This window comes from Strix aluco, chromosome 10, assembly GCF_031877795.1.
Source record: "Strix aluco isolate bStrAlu1 chromosome 10, bStrAlu1.hap1, whole genome shotgun sequence".
NCBI lineage: Eukaryota > Metazoa > Chordata > Aves > Strigiformes > Strigidae > Strix > Strix aluco.
Window position 1 is genome coordinate 14,125,896 of NC_133940.1, and position 12,257 is coordinate 14,138,152.

The 12,257-nt window shown below is 45.0% G+C and overlaps 1 protein-coding gene across 1 annotated transcript in view; it reads right to left on the reverse strand.

Annotated features, from left to right (window-relative positions):
- The window catches only part of AMOT (angiomotin), a 65,260-nt gene extending 54,631 nt beyond the window's left edge, over positions 1–10,629 (reverse strand). The window contains exon 1 of the mRNA XM_074835335.1: positions 10,518–10,629. The gene's annotated coding sequence lies outside the window, so the exon portion shown is untranslated. The remainder of the gene's footprint in view (positions 1–10,517) is intronic.
- Between the last annotated feature and the right edge of the window lie 1,628 nt (positions 10,630–12,257).

Consider the following 12,257-nt stretch of genomic DNA (forward strand, 5'->3'; position numbering starts at 1 on the left):
AAAAACAAGAGAAGCTGTCATGGTGTGTCCACAGCTGATTTAACACACTAATATTAAGCCCATTAAGCAGCCCCAGTTTGATAAGGTTTGGCCGTAAGATGACACCAGATTCCAAAAGTACTAAATGTGCAAAAGCTGGCCACATGTCAAATCCTTGCACTGTGAAACTTGGCCTCCCAGAGTTCATTAGGGCTCTTTGTGTGAGAAGAGATAACACGATTCAGCCATTTACCTTTTAATTGCTCTAAGCAAACAAATCCTTTCCAACATTTCCAACTCTTAACATTGAAAAGAAAGATCTGGAAAAAAATTCCGGAAGTCAAATTTCAGAAATCCCAAATGCAGCATGTATAGACCTCTATTTTTTCCCCTCATAACTGACAATTCATTAGAACATTTCAGTGGAACAAATGTAGAAACACATGTAAACAGTTCATTAACATCCCATAACCTTACAGTTTGCTAATGCAAAAAATCCCCAAAACAATGCAGAACAAGCTAATGAAGCACATATTTGCTAGATGCTGTGGGGTGGAGTTGTAAGGGAAATATATAGCTACAGTGAGTTAAAGAGTTATAAACTATTCTTCAATCACACATCCTGTCTCCCTCCCACATGCTAAAAGAAAATAGTGGGGAGTAAAGAGAGAAGGTAGAGTCATCAGGAAAGTAAAAATATTGCTTAATGCAGACACTGAAAAGCAGCTAGCCTTGCCCGAGGCATATTAACCTCAATTCATCTGCTGCTGTTTATTCTACAGAGCACTAGCACTGCTCATGTTTAACCCACACAATTGGAGATAACAGCTTTATTGGAACTGGAAAAGAACAAAGATGCATGAAATCCACATTCTCTTCCTTAAAATATTCTTCCCCTGCATCCTCCCTTCACCCAGCTCCCGGCCCAGCCCATTCCTCAGGAGCTCCAGCACACATCTGAACGGCTGCCAGCGGAGGAAGCAAGCAGTTTCCATACACACATCACTCCACAATGTGGGAATTCAGGAAACAACACAAGAAAGGGGTTCCTAATAACTGTTCCAGCATACTCAGGCCAATTTATGCAATCACACAAAGGTCACAGTAGATGTGTTAAAAAGCATAAAAGATAAACGCCACAACAGCAACTAGTTCAAAGTAGGAAAATAAATCTTGGGCTTACAAAGTGTTTTGATGACCTGGAATTGCTCCACCTACAATTTTTTAAGAGGTTGTCCTTCACATTCTTTAAAATTCCTCCATCTTAAAGTTCCTCCCTCCAGGAATCGCTGTAACTCTGCCGTCCTTTGTCCACAGCAGCTGGAGCTCAGGAAGCTGCTAATATTATCCCTCATGTACAGAGAGAAATCACCGCTCAGTCCTGCGTCCACCATTCAGTGCAGCTGAGAGGAGTGTAAATTAATTTCCGTGGATCTCTGATCTTGGGCCAGTTTAACAGAGCTTTTCTTCTTGCACATAAAAATAAACTGTTAACAGTGCTCAGAAGTGCCATTTAGTTCTTAGGACCAGACAGTACATCCCCACCACCACCAAAGCGGGGGGGTTCTTTGCCTAGTCTGTAAATATGCTGTTGGGTGAAATAATGGCCCTACAGTAAACAAACAGTAAGTAATGCAAGCATTAGCAAAAAAGATGAAGAAGAGGAGCTAAGGCCAAGTTCACTAGGTGAGCAGGAGCAAGGAATAGGTAATTCTGAAAAGGGAGATTACGTTTCTTGCTACAGAAGCCAAAGTCAGTTTGACAGATACATTCATTGAAGAAAAGGATGTAAGTGAACAAATACATTAGGGGATACAGATCAAAACAAGATTAGAAGACTTCAAAACTGTCTAAGAATCACAAAAAACGTGTGAAGAAGGCACCAAGGTACAGGAGGGTTAAGTGGTTTGTCCAAAGTTATGCTGGGAGTACAGTCTAGATTTGGAGAGTCTCAGAGTCACAGGCCACAGAACCTGCCTTGCTGCCTGCACGTACGATGAACTTGGACGTACAGCACTGCAGCTTTTTCTGTCATTTTATCACCAGGTTGGACAGCACCCAGGGCCTTCAGGGTTGTCATGGCCAGTTTTAAGTTGTATTTAGAGGATTTGATGTTGCTGCTATATGCAGCCCCGAGCTATAACAAACCCTGACAGGCTCCCTCAGGTCCTGCCATTGGGTACAGCTGGAGACCAGCTATGACTTCTGAAGAGAAACAAAACCAATCTGACAGAGATGAGATTGAGGCATGAATTACATGTAAAACCAGTTATCATTCACCAACAGATGGTAACGACAGGTATTCACAGACCAACAACACCAGAAATTACTACCATGAAACCTGACATGTGCAGAATCACTAGAAAAATGCTACCTTTCAAAACACAAGAGCAGGAATAGTTATGCAGCATGTATTCCTCTATCCTTCACTAAGTAATTGCTGTGTCTTTCTACACAAGTTTATTATTCTACCAATTCTATATAATAAAACTTTTAGGACCACATAACTTCTGGGAGAAAAGTAACTGCTACAGAGACTTACCCAAGTTGGCATAGCCAACTTCGTGTCCTGTCTATATTGTGATTTACACTGTAACATGGCTCCTGCTCATCTAAGGTTTTGTATGTTATGGCGTGTGAAGATTTTTAAAAGTACGTCAGTTTGGATGGTACCTCTAATGGAGTGTAACTCAAGTTCAGCGTGGTTCCTTGGGTGAGGAAAGGGTCTACGCAGGATGGGGGAGAAAAGGAACAGCTTACACAGTGAAACGCGATATAGAGGTCAGCAGTGATGTGTCACCCGTGAGTTGATGGATCAGGTACCACCTGTAAAGAGAATTATTCTAACTGCTGAACCTTGGTCCCTTTTTATGCAGAATTTCAGAAGAAAGCTCTGTAACCAGAAGAGTGATAAACAACTGACAACTACGGAAAAACAAATTACATGTTTCAGCTTGGCTCTAAACACATTCACACCCCAGTCCCCCAGACTTAAATGTAGTTTTGACAAAATAACAACAGCAGGGTTAGTCTGGACAAAGGAATTTCCTTACAAGACACTATTCTTCTCCCAAAGAAGGACCTGTAAGCCTTTAACCGATGTCTACTGTATGTTAACAACCTTAACGTACGAAAAGTTGACCATCTCCCTCGTTTCTCTGCACTCTTGCCTCCCATGCCTCTTTAAAAAGAGATGTCCCTTCAAAATCTGCTGAAATTAATTAAAAGACTCCCTTCACTTCCAGAGTACTTAGATCAGAGTGAACTGTAAGGGTAAGGCACGGAGGCCCTGCACTTCAACACAGTCTTTGTTTGCTCTCAATGACTAAAGAATGTATGAAATCACAGGAGAGTGAGATGCACGGCAGGTTCTGCAGCAAAAAACAGACTTGATAATCCTGATATTTCAATGACCATAAAGATTAAGAGGAGAAAACCACACCTGATTTGAAACCAAAAAGCCTAACCTCTTCAAAGCCTCCAGGACTTATAATGGTGCAACTATATTGATAATTACTGTGGAGACAGGGGAGAGGGGGTGCTTTTTGATTTAAAGCTTTTGCAATTCATTTTTAATATTGATGTCAAAAGCAGACTCAAAACTGAGAACTGAAAGAGGCCCAACCAAAAGTAATCTTTGGCTGGAAACAACCTTCCATTGCTTGGGAAGGTTAAAGTATGATCTCAGTGAAAGAATGAGCACCATATAGATGACAGAGCTCTACTAATTGTAGGAGCAGGGTCATCTTCCCCTACTACATAGAAGCTGTACTGAATAAACAGATTATTTTGAACATGAAACTAAAGAAGACAGAATGTTATGTACAAAAAACGTCAATATATGAAGTTCTGTTAAATAATTGCTTCAAAAAGTGGCAATTATAATTTTTCTGAGCACATAGTTGTACTCCTAAAAATGATGTTCTCCTGTAGTAAGCTACAAAAAGATTGATAATTAGAGACAGCAAGATATCAAGTTACAGATAATTGATTAACATTTTTCACAGACATGAAAAACTAAAAATAGAATTATGGAACAAAGTCAGATTAGATTTTACAATCAATTTCAGAAGTGGCTGCCGCATTCTGGAAGAGCACCAGCACTCTCTGCTGGTGATCTTTGTTCAATAGTTATCTAGAGACAAAATGAGGAATGAAAATGCATTATGTTTTTTTACATGGAATGCCTTTTTTTGTTTTAAACGGATGATTAATTAGATCCCTATCAATTTAGCAAACAGCAACTCTAGGAGCTACTTACGTTTTTGGAAACAATACAGTCATTATAAGAAGTATATTTACTATGGGCAATCATTCACTGGAAGAAATTTCACTGTCGCAAATAAACATCTGATGTTTAATGCTTCCCTCTGCAGAAAGCACTTCTGCTGTGCTGTAGCACAAAGACAAGCTGGTGTGAGAAGTTCCCATGATGCCAAATCCCTTGGCTCCACCCTGACTTTCCATCAATTGTAGAACTATGCCAAGAAAAAGAGCTCTTCTTAAAAAAGTCCTAGCACAGCACCAACATCTTCCCCTCCAGTAATCACAGTGGAAATGCTACTACGTTTTAATCAAAGCAAACCTGCTTTCCAGACCCGTCTTTGTTACACCCTTTGCCAGGAAGCTGGAAAAGCTTTGACTCCCTCTCCCCAGCACGCACCCAAGCCTTTTCCACACCCCTTGTGGATTACTTTACCGCATCTGAGCCAGAGACTGCACAGGGACAAACAGATCAGGAGGAAAAAAATAAAAACAAAGCCAAGCACCTAAGTGACAGCTGTCCCAGGTTCCAAACTATGCTCAGATCAGGCATCAGTAAGAAGGGTTAAAGACTGGCAAATTGAATCCATGTGCAGCTCATGAAAGTGTGGGAAACAAAAGAGACAATGTGAGTTAAGGACAGAGTATTCATTAGCAAAGAGCTCAAGTTTCTTGGCTTTTGCCGGTCTGCTTCCCAATGGCCATTTTTCAAGGTAGCTTTTTGTTCTTTAGTTTTGAACATAGTCCTGGAAGGACATTATACTCTTTCTTAGCTAACAAACTAAAGCTCAGTACATGTTGAACTGCTTAAAATAATTTGTCTTTTTCATTCCATGGGGGCAAGAGGGGAGAACAATGTCAGAGGTGGGGTTTTTCTTCTGGGCTACAGTGGGCTTTGGATCAGAGCTGTATATGACACATATGATCCAAAGACCTCAGGCACCTCCATAAATATTAATTTACACTATGGTATTAAATACATAAAGAAATTCAGTGTATTAAAAAAAAAATACATAGACTTCATAATGCAGCCCTATCTGTTTGAGCCAGAGTAAAGCCATCACTGGAGAACGGCTGCCAAGCTCGGAGCCACTGCCCCAGCTCAGCCTGGCATTGCTGGGGCTGGACCTGCCGTCCCTCCCTTTCAATGCCTGCAAGGCACTCGGGAATCTGTTAATGAGGATGGCTTCAAAGTATTTGGGATGCTGAAGAGATTCAGTTTACAACAGCAACATTAGGTTGGAGAAAGGGGTCCCACAGTCATCCACACAGAAGGGCCTGGGGTCCCCAGTTTTTCAACTTGAAGGGCACAGTCAACCCTCTGATCAGGTGGAGAGTGCAGCCACGGCTGAACTAAAGGCTGTGGGAGCGTGAGCGGTACCCGTGAGGGAGGGCCCAGTGCTCCCAACACCCTGTGGTAGGTCTGTACCCCTCCATCACATGGGAGACACCCAGAGCAAGACTGCAAATTCCCTGGTGCTTAGGGCCGGTACTCTGAAAGCAACTGGCCAGTATTTTGAAAGCAACTCCATATATGTTAGGACATAAAAACCACCTTAGAATCTGCTTCATAAGATCCCTACATATAAGGCGAGTCTTGAAAATCTGACCTTTGTTTCTTCAGAAAAATCTGAATTTTGGTAATCCTGGGGCTTAGAGGGGAACTGATTTGCTGCTCAATCAAGAAAAAGCAGCAATTACGGTGGAGTTCTGGAAAAAGCAGTTAAAATAGCAGGTCAGAAATTGAAACCCAGGGTGTATTTCACTGTTTCAGTCAGTAGATATCTGTATATTAAGTGTAGCAAGATACACAGCATTTTACTTTGACTATTTTACTTTATGGAGCAAAAAATGAGAACAGCAGCTTCTGAATTACAGAAATAGCTACAAGCCCTAAAAGGAACAAACACAGTGGTAAAAATAAGTGAGTTTTAACATAGTCGTAAGCCAAAGTCAGAAATAATTGTTCTAATGCATTCTGCTCCTGACAAATCTCAACTTCAAAAGAGCTTCACATCTGCAGAGAGTCCCAAGGAACTTTTTAAGCATTCCAGGATCACCGACACTTGGCTGAGTGGGACAGAGTGACAGCCAAATGCCAAGCACAGTGCTCTAAGACACTGCATGAGGAACAGAGATTCCTGCGTAACAGATCGGAGCAAGTTTCCCATTGCACAAAAGGACAAAAGATTTCAAACCTGAAGTCTTCTCCTTTTCAGAGAAGTTAGTATTTTGGACACGACAGGACCCAGCAAGAGATCACTGATCTACAAGGAATGAGAGGATGCTAAAAGCCTTGGGAACTTGAGTAACAATAGGAAATTAACATGATTACTTTTTTTTTAATATTACTAACTATATATGCCAGACTGCTCTTAAATATTCTCTTCCCACATTCATACCCACACCTTTACCTTCGTACTGTACAAATTCTGTATTCAGCTCTGTCCCTTGATCATTAATGCAGACTCCTAAGCTTCAGACTTCAAAGAAATGCACATGTTAAGAGTCCCAGGCACAGGACTGGAACAGCGTCAAAGCCTCCCCGTGCAGGAACCTCGATCTTCTGTTTGACTTCACTGTACAAATATCTCGTTCTATCAAGACTAGGAAATTCAATGATTTATGTAGGGCTTCCCACAGATTAAGTTAATAAGGGAACCCAACAGTGCCTCATCTCCTTCCGCCTTCCAAACACTGGTAAATGAAAGGAAATGGGAATGTCTCCTGGGGTAAGGGAAAGACGTGAGCGCTCTACAAATGTGCAAGGGAAGAAACCAAAGACTTCATTGTGTGGATATGCACTTCTCCAGGAACCCTCTTCCCTCCTCCTCCCTCCCATAAGTGGCACATGATAATGTTCTTAGGGAAACCTGGTTCAAGTGCAAAGCCTTACCCACACCACACTGTCACCTAGAATGGCGGTGGTTTAGTTTTCTTCCTGCTTTTTCTTCTATATTTTTCATTCCTTTGTCCCTCCCCCCTTTCTTCTGTTCTCACCCTCCCTCCTTCTGCTGCTCAAAATGTCTGCATTCCCTGCTTCCTTATTTCTGTAGGTTCCCTTCTGTCATTTGTAGTACCTTCCCGGTACTACGAGCATTACTCAGAGCTCCAGTCATGCCTTACTAGTCAAAGCTTCCAGCATATGAGACTGAATTACAGTTTAACACAATAGAAATGAAGAAATTACAGCACAGAGAGAACAAGATATAGGTCTCTCCAAGACCCTAAGGGACTTAGGGACTCATTTTAATGTAACTTGCAACCAACATCCCTTTGAGTTACATTTGAAAATTAAACCAGCATTCCATGGCCAAGATTAAGCCTCAACAAGAGATGGTCTGAAAGGCAATCTGGCATTTTTCAGCTTTATTTGTAGCTGCTTGTATATCGCCAACTTTCAAGGAAATTACCCAACACCAAACTAACAGAGGTGCAGTTTCTTTAGTGGTAAGAAAGTTGCTATAGGTCATCAGATTCAGGCATTTTCATCAACAAGATGGTCTACACTTACTCTGAGCTAAGTTAAACATTACAATGGTGAAGTGTGAGAAGCTGTTGTAGATACACATGCTTCAAAGTGCCCTCACCAGCCTCATGATCCCTCATAAAACATCGGGCTAACGTGACAGTACTGCTGGTAAGCAGTGTTATGGACCAATGATTTACTTACTGAGAAGGTGAACTATAAAGCCTAACTCAGAAATTTCTCTGCTTAATGAGAACATTGGAATTAGGTCATCGCTAAACACTGCATAACCACAAATCGGAGCAAAAACATTCCCACAGAATAAGTAATATGTGACAACAGGTATTTGGAATGAGAACAAGGATTTCATCCATGTAGCCCTACTGCTGAATTATGTAGATAAACAGCGGTCCTGAGATAGTCAGCTTCCAGTGGCAACACACAGGTGTCAGGATACACAGACCCAGTTTAGCACTAGCAATCTAGAGCCTAAACTCCCAAACATGAAAGTTCATATCCAACTTTGATGAAATTTGACAAGGTGCTCACAGCAAGTTTTGGGGTCAGAATTCTATTTAGGTCATGTATGAACTGGATCCAGGCCACAACCTTCTTTGTATCTTCTAGACTCCATTTTGAGCAATGCTTCTAATTTCCAGTAACTAAAAAACTAAATCAGTTCTACTCCTAACCTTGCTCCGTTCGGGCTGTACATTTTGGTAAGCCTCCAAACACGGGACCTTATTCAAATGACAAGATAAGGGACTTTAATAGGAGAACACTCTCCAAACTGCTTTTGGTCACTGAAACTCCCTGACCCTCTCCCTCCCTTGGGTCCTGCACAGGCACATGAAAGTACCTGCTGTTGGGGCAGACACGTTGGGAGAGAGAAGATTTGTGGGTTAATGGGATACTCTCCTCATCAGGGAGATTAGGTTACGAGGCCGTGCCTTTGAAGACTGGCTTCTTCAGTATGGCAGTTTGGTTTACAACTGGGGATTTCTTATAATTAGATTGTACTCTTAATTATTTATGACCTATATTATCTGCAGAAGCTGCCCAAAACCCACGTCTTAATAAGGCTAATTGGAATAGTCATATTTTTACCTCTTTTGTAAAGCACCTTGAGCTTTACTGATGAGAAATGCTAAGACAGGATTAGATGCTTAATGAAAAATTATCATTAAACAGCAGAATAAAAATGAAAAGTGAACTAAAATGGAATTTGCTATTTTATATTGCATTAGGGCTGAATTAAGGATCATTATCAGAGGTGACATACTGAAAATTGAATTGGGATCTTCTTTATGCATCTCACAATGGGAGATTCCAGGCAAGGATGCCAAGGCCCAGAGTCTGGGCCTGTATGTTGTGAGAAGTCAGAACAGCCCCCCAGGAGCCTGCATGATGGAAGTGCTGGGGCTACCCTACTGTATGCTGGCAATTCAGTCAGTTCTTGGCTATTTACAGCTTCAAGCAAAAGCAATGGGTGTTTGAGATCACCCAAGATCCTGTGTCCACCACAGCTCCCTCACACTAAAGATTTGGCCTTCCAGCCCTCACCTTCCTCAGAAAGTATCCCAGAATTGAGACAGACAGGATTTGTACTTCTGCTTTGACCATGTGGTAAATGTCACATAAATGAGTATTTATGGGCCTACCTGAATCAGTCTGCTAATGAAAGGCATAATCTTTCAACCTGAGGGCAGACCATGAAGTAGTAGCAGGGATGGCTAAACCCAGAGCCTCAAGGGGCTGGTGGGATCCCCACTCTGCCAGGCAAGGATGCAAACACAAAGCTTTTAACTCTGTAGGGATTATCACTCTTAGATTGGCATTTTGTTCTCTCAGAGATCAAAGCAGGAGGATTTGGAGTCACTTGTGCTTAACTCAGAGTTTGGGCTGATGCAGATCAGCTCAGGTGGGTGTTTGGGGCTGGCAGGGATGGGGACTCTGGAGGGAAGAGGAGGGCAGAGCAGGCACCATCTCTTGCAGCTGGGCAGAGGCAGAGGCCCTGGATCTCCTCTGCAGGACAGTGGGTAGCAAAACATCCCCTTGCCTTACCTGGACTTCAAAATGGACCTGGGAATGGGCAGCACAGCTCTGCTCTCTCCTTCACACCGACTCCTCTGTCCCCACTGCCACACACATCAAACAGTTCCCATCGCAAGCCCTCACAGCCTTCTCCTTGCCTCGCCACTTGCCCATGACAAGACTTGCCCGAGACCACCGGGGGTGCCTGCGGCGACCCCCAAACACTGGACGCGATGCCGGGGGCTGCGGGCTGAGCCACGGAGCTGCCCCACACCCGCGCACCTCGACCGGGGAAGGAGATGGTTTCCCTGAGAGCAGGGGAGAGAGACACGGGAGCCCCTTTCCCGGGCTCTAAGGGGGGACCCCCCCACCCCCACCCCGGGGGAGCCGCGGGGCCGTGCAGCCTCGTCCCGGGAGGTGCGAGGAGGGGGCAGCGCGGGGGACGGGCCGGCATTTACCTCAGGCTGGAGGCGGGGGTCGCGGGCAGGAGCGGGGCGCCGAGGGCAGGGCCGGGGCTACCGCGGCCGTTAGGCGGGAGCCGGCGCTGCGCGCCCCCGCCTCACCCGCCCCGCCGGGGCGGGGGGAACCCCCGCGACGCTCGCCGCTGCACCTGCCCCCGAGCCCGGCATCCCGCCCGGGCAGGGCAGCCGCGGCCCCCTCCTCGCCGCGGGGGCCCGGCGGGGCAGCAGCCAGCCGCCCTCCCCTCACACAGCCAGCCTCGCAGCGGCGGCCCGAGCCCCCCCTTCCCCCCCCCTCCACACCCGCTCCTTACCCCGCGGGCGCCTGCCCCAGCGGCCGCCCGCTCATCCATCTTGCTCCTCTTTCCTCCGAGGTGACAAAGCCGGCATGGCAATGAGAGACACCGAGGAGCTCTGGGAAGTGCCTACCCCAGATTCAGTTATTAACTTTCACCAGGCGGCTGCAACTACGGCACCCGGCATCCCCCGCTGGGCCAGCGCCTGCAAAGGCGGCCGGGAAGTGTAGTCCTCCCGCCCCGCCACCGCCTCACGCCCGCCCGCCGGCGGGAGCTGCCGGCCCGTCTCGCCTGGCCTCACCGCCCGAGTGCTGAGCGGGAACACAAGCCTCGCAGCGCGGCCCTGGGTCGGAAGGGAGCTGCACTGTAGCCTCCTTTAGGTTTCCACGTCATGGCCGGCGGAGGGAGAGGCGGCCCGGGCCGGTGCCCCATGGAGGCAGCTCCTCACCAGCAGGCCTGGGACACACAGGCACCTGGGGCTGAAAGCACTAAAGTCCTCTGTGAAACACCGGCCAGGCTGTGAGGCACACCAAGGCAGCAGGCGTCCAGGGGAACACACTGAAAAAGAGAGGACGAAGATATCCATCCTTCCCTCCAAGGGAGAGGGATGCTTTCACCACCATCATAGTGTCACTCACAAAATGGCCGCTGCCTACAGGAGGCCCCGTTCCTTGGAAAGGCAGAGCTGTAGCAAAGTTTTGATGTTTTAGCAGCTAGAAAGGTATGTTTGCCACAGCTGGCCTCTTGGTCAGCCAGATCTACAACTGCTAAGGATGTCCTGGGCCCTCTCTGCCACATCAGGGCTGATGTCCCCTCACCTGGCTGCCAAGTCACCAGTCCTACAGGGTGATTGCCATTTTTACAATTAACTTTTTCAAGTACCATTGGTTGCACATTTTACAACACAGAAACTCTATCTCTACCACCTGCAGTTAACGGTAGATTGTAAATTATGCAGGGAGACACCAGTATGAGAGGTCACATATTTCAGCCTAAGAGGATCTTATTTTGTTGACAACAAATTTAAAGTCTTCCATGTTGAAATGTTTTACAATCTCAGCCATGAAGATTTAAGCTTTTCACTTTTTATTTCACCTGGTTTCTATTATTGGCCCACTTATGTGCTAAATCTATTACCTTCATCATAGCTTGAGCCGTGATAGCTTTGTCTTCTAATGTCTCTTCCACAATGTTTCTAACTAGCAACATTCCTTGCCCCAGAAACACTCCCAACAAAAGCAATAAAAATGTAAAAGCAAGACTGTCAAAGATTCATGTCTAGAAAAGTTGTCAGAACACATGCCAAAATAATGTAGGAAGACCGGTGTGACTTCAGAGGATGTAAAATTTAGTGAGAGAAGGAACCTCTAATGACTTAAGAATATTTTATCACTGCAATAGCCAGGTGCTAAAAAATATTAATAGGCAAAGCTTAAAAAAAAATTCTGGGAACTGTCACTCAAGTAATCAGCTGCTGGTCATCAAGTGTACAGCTCCTGCAGTCTCATGTTGAGATGTTTCATTCATCTTTACAAGCCATAAAGCTGCATATCTCTCTGGCCTTGCTGTACAAGGTTTGCTATGTCACGCACACAGACCTGAACATTGCAGTAGTTAAAACAAGCCATGTAGAAACAAAAGGACATTTTAGAGATGTGAGTAGCAAGCATCCAAAGTCAGGTGGAAAAATGCTTTCAAGCAGAGACTCATGGAGCATTACTACTCCTTGCCATATTTGATTACAGATAGCTTTGTTTT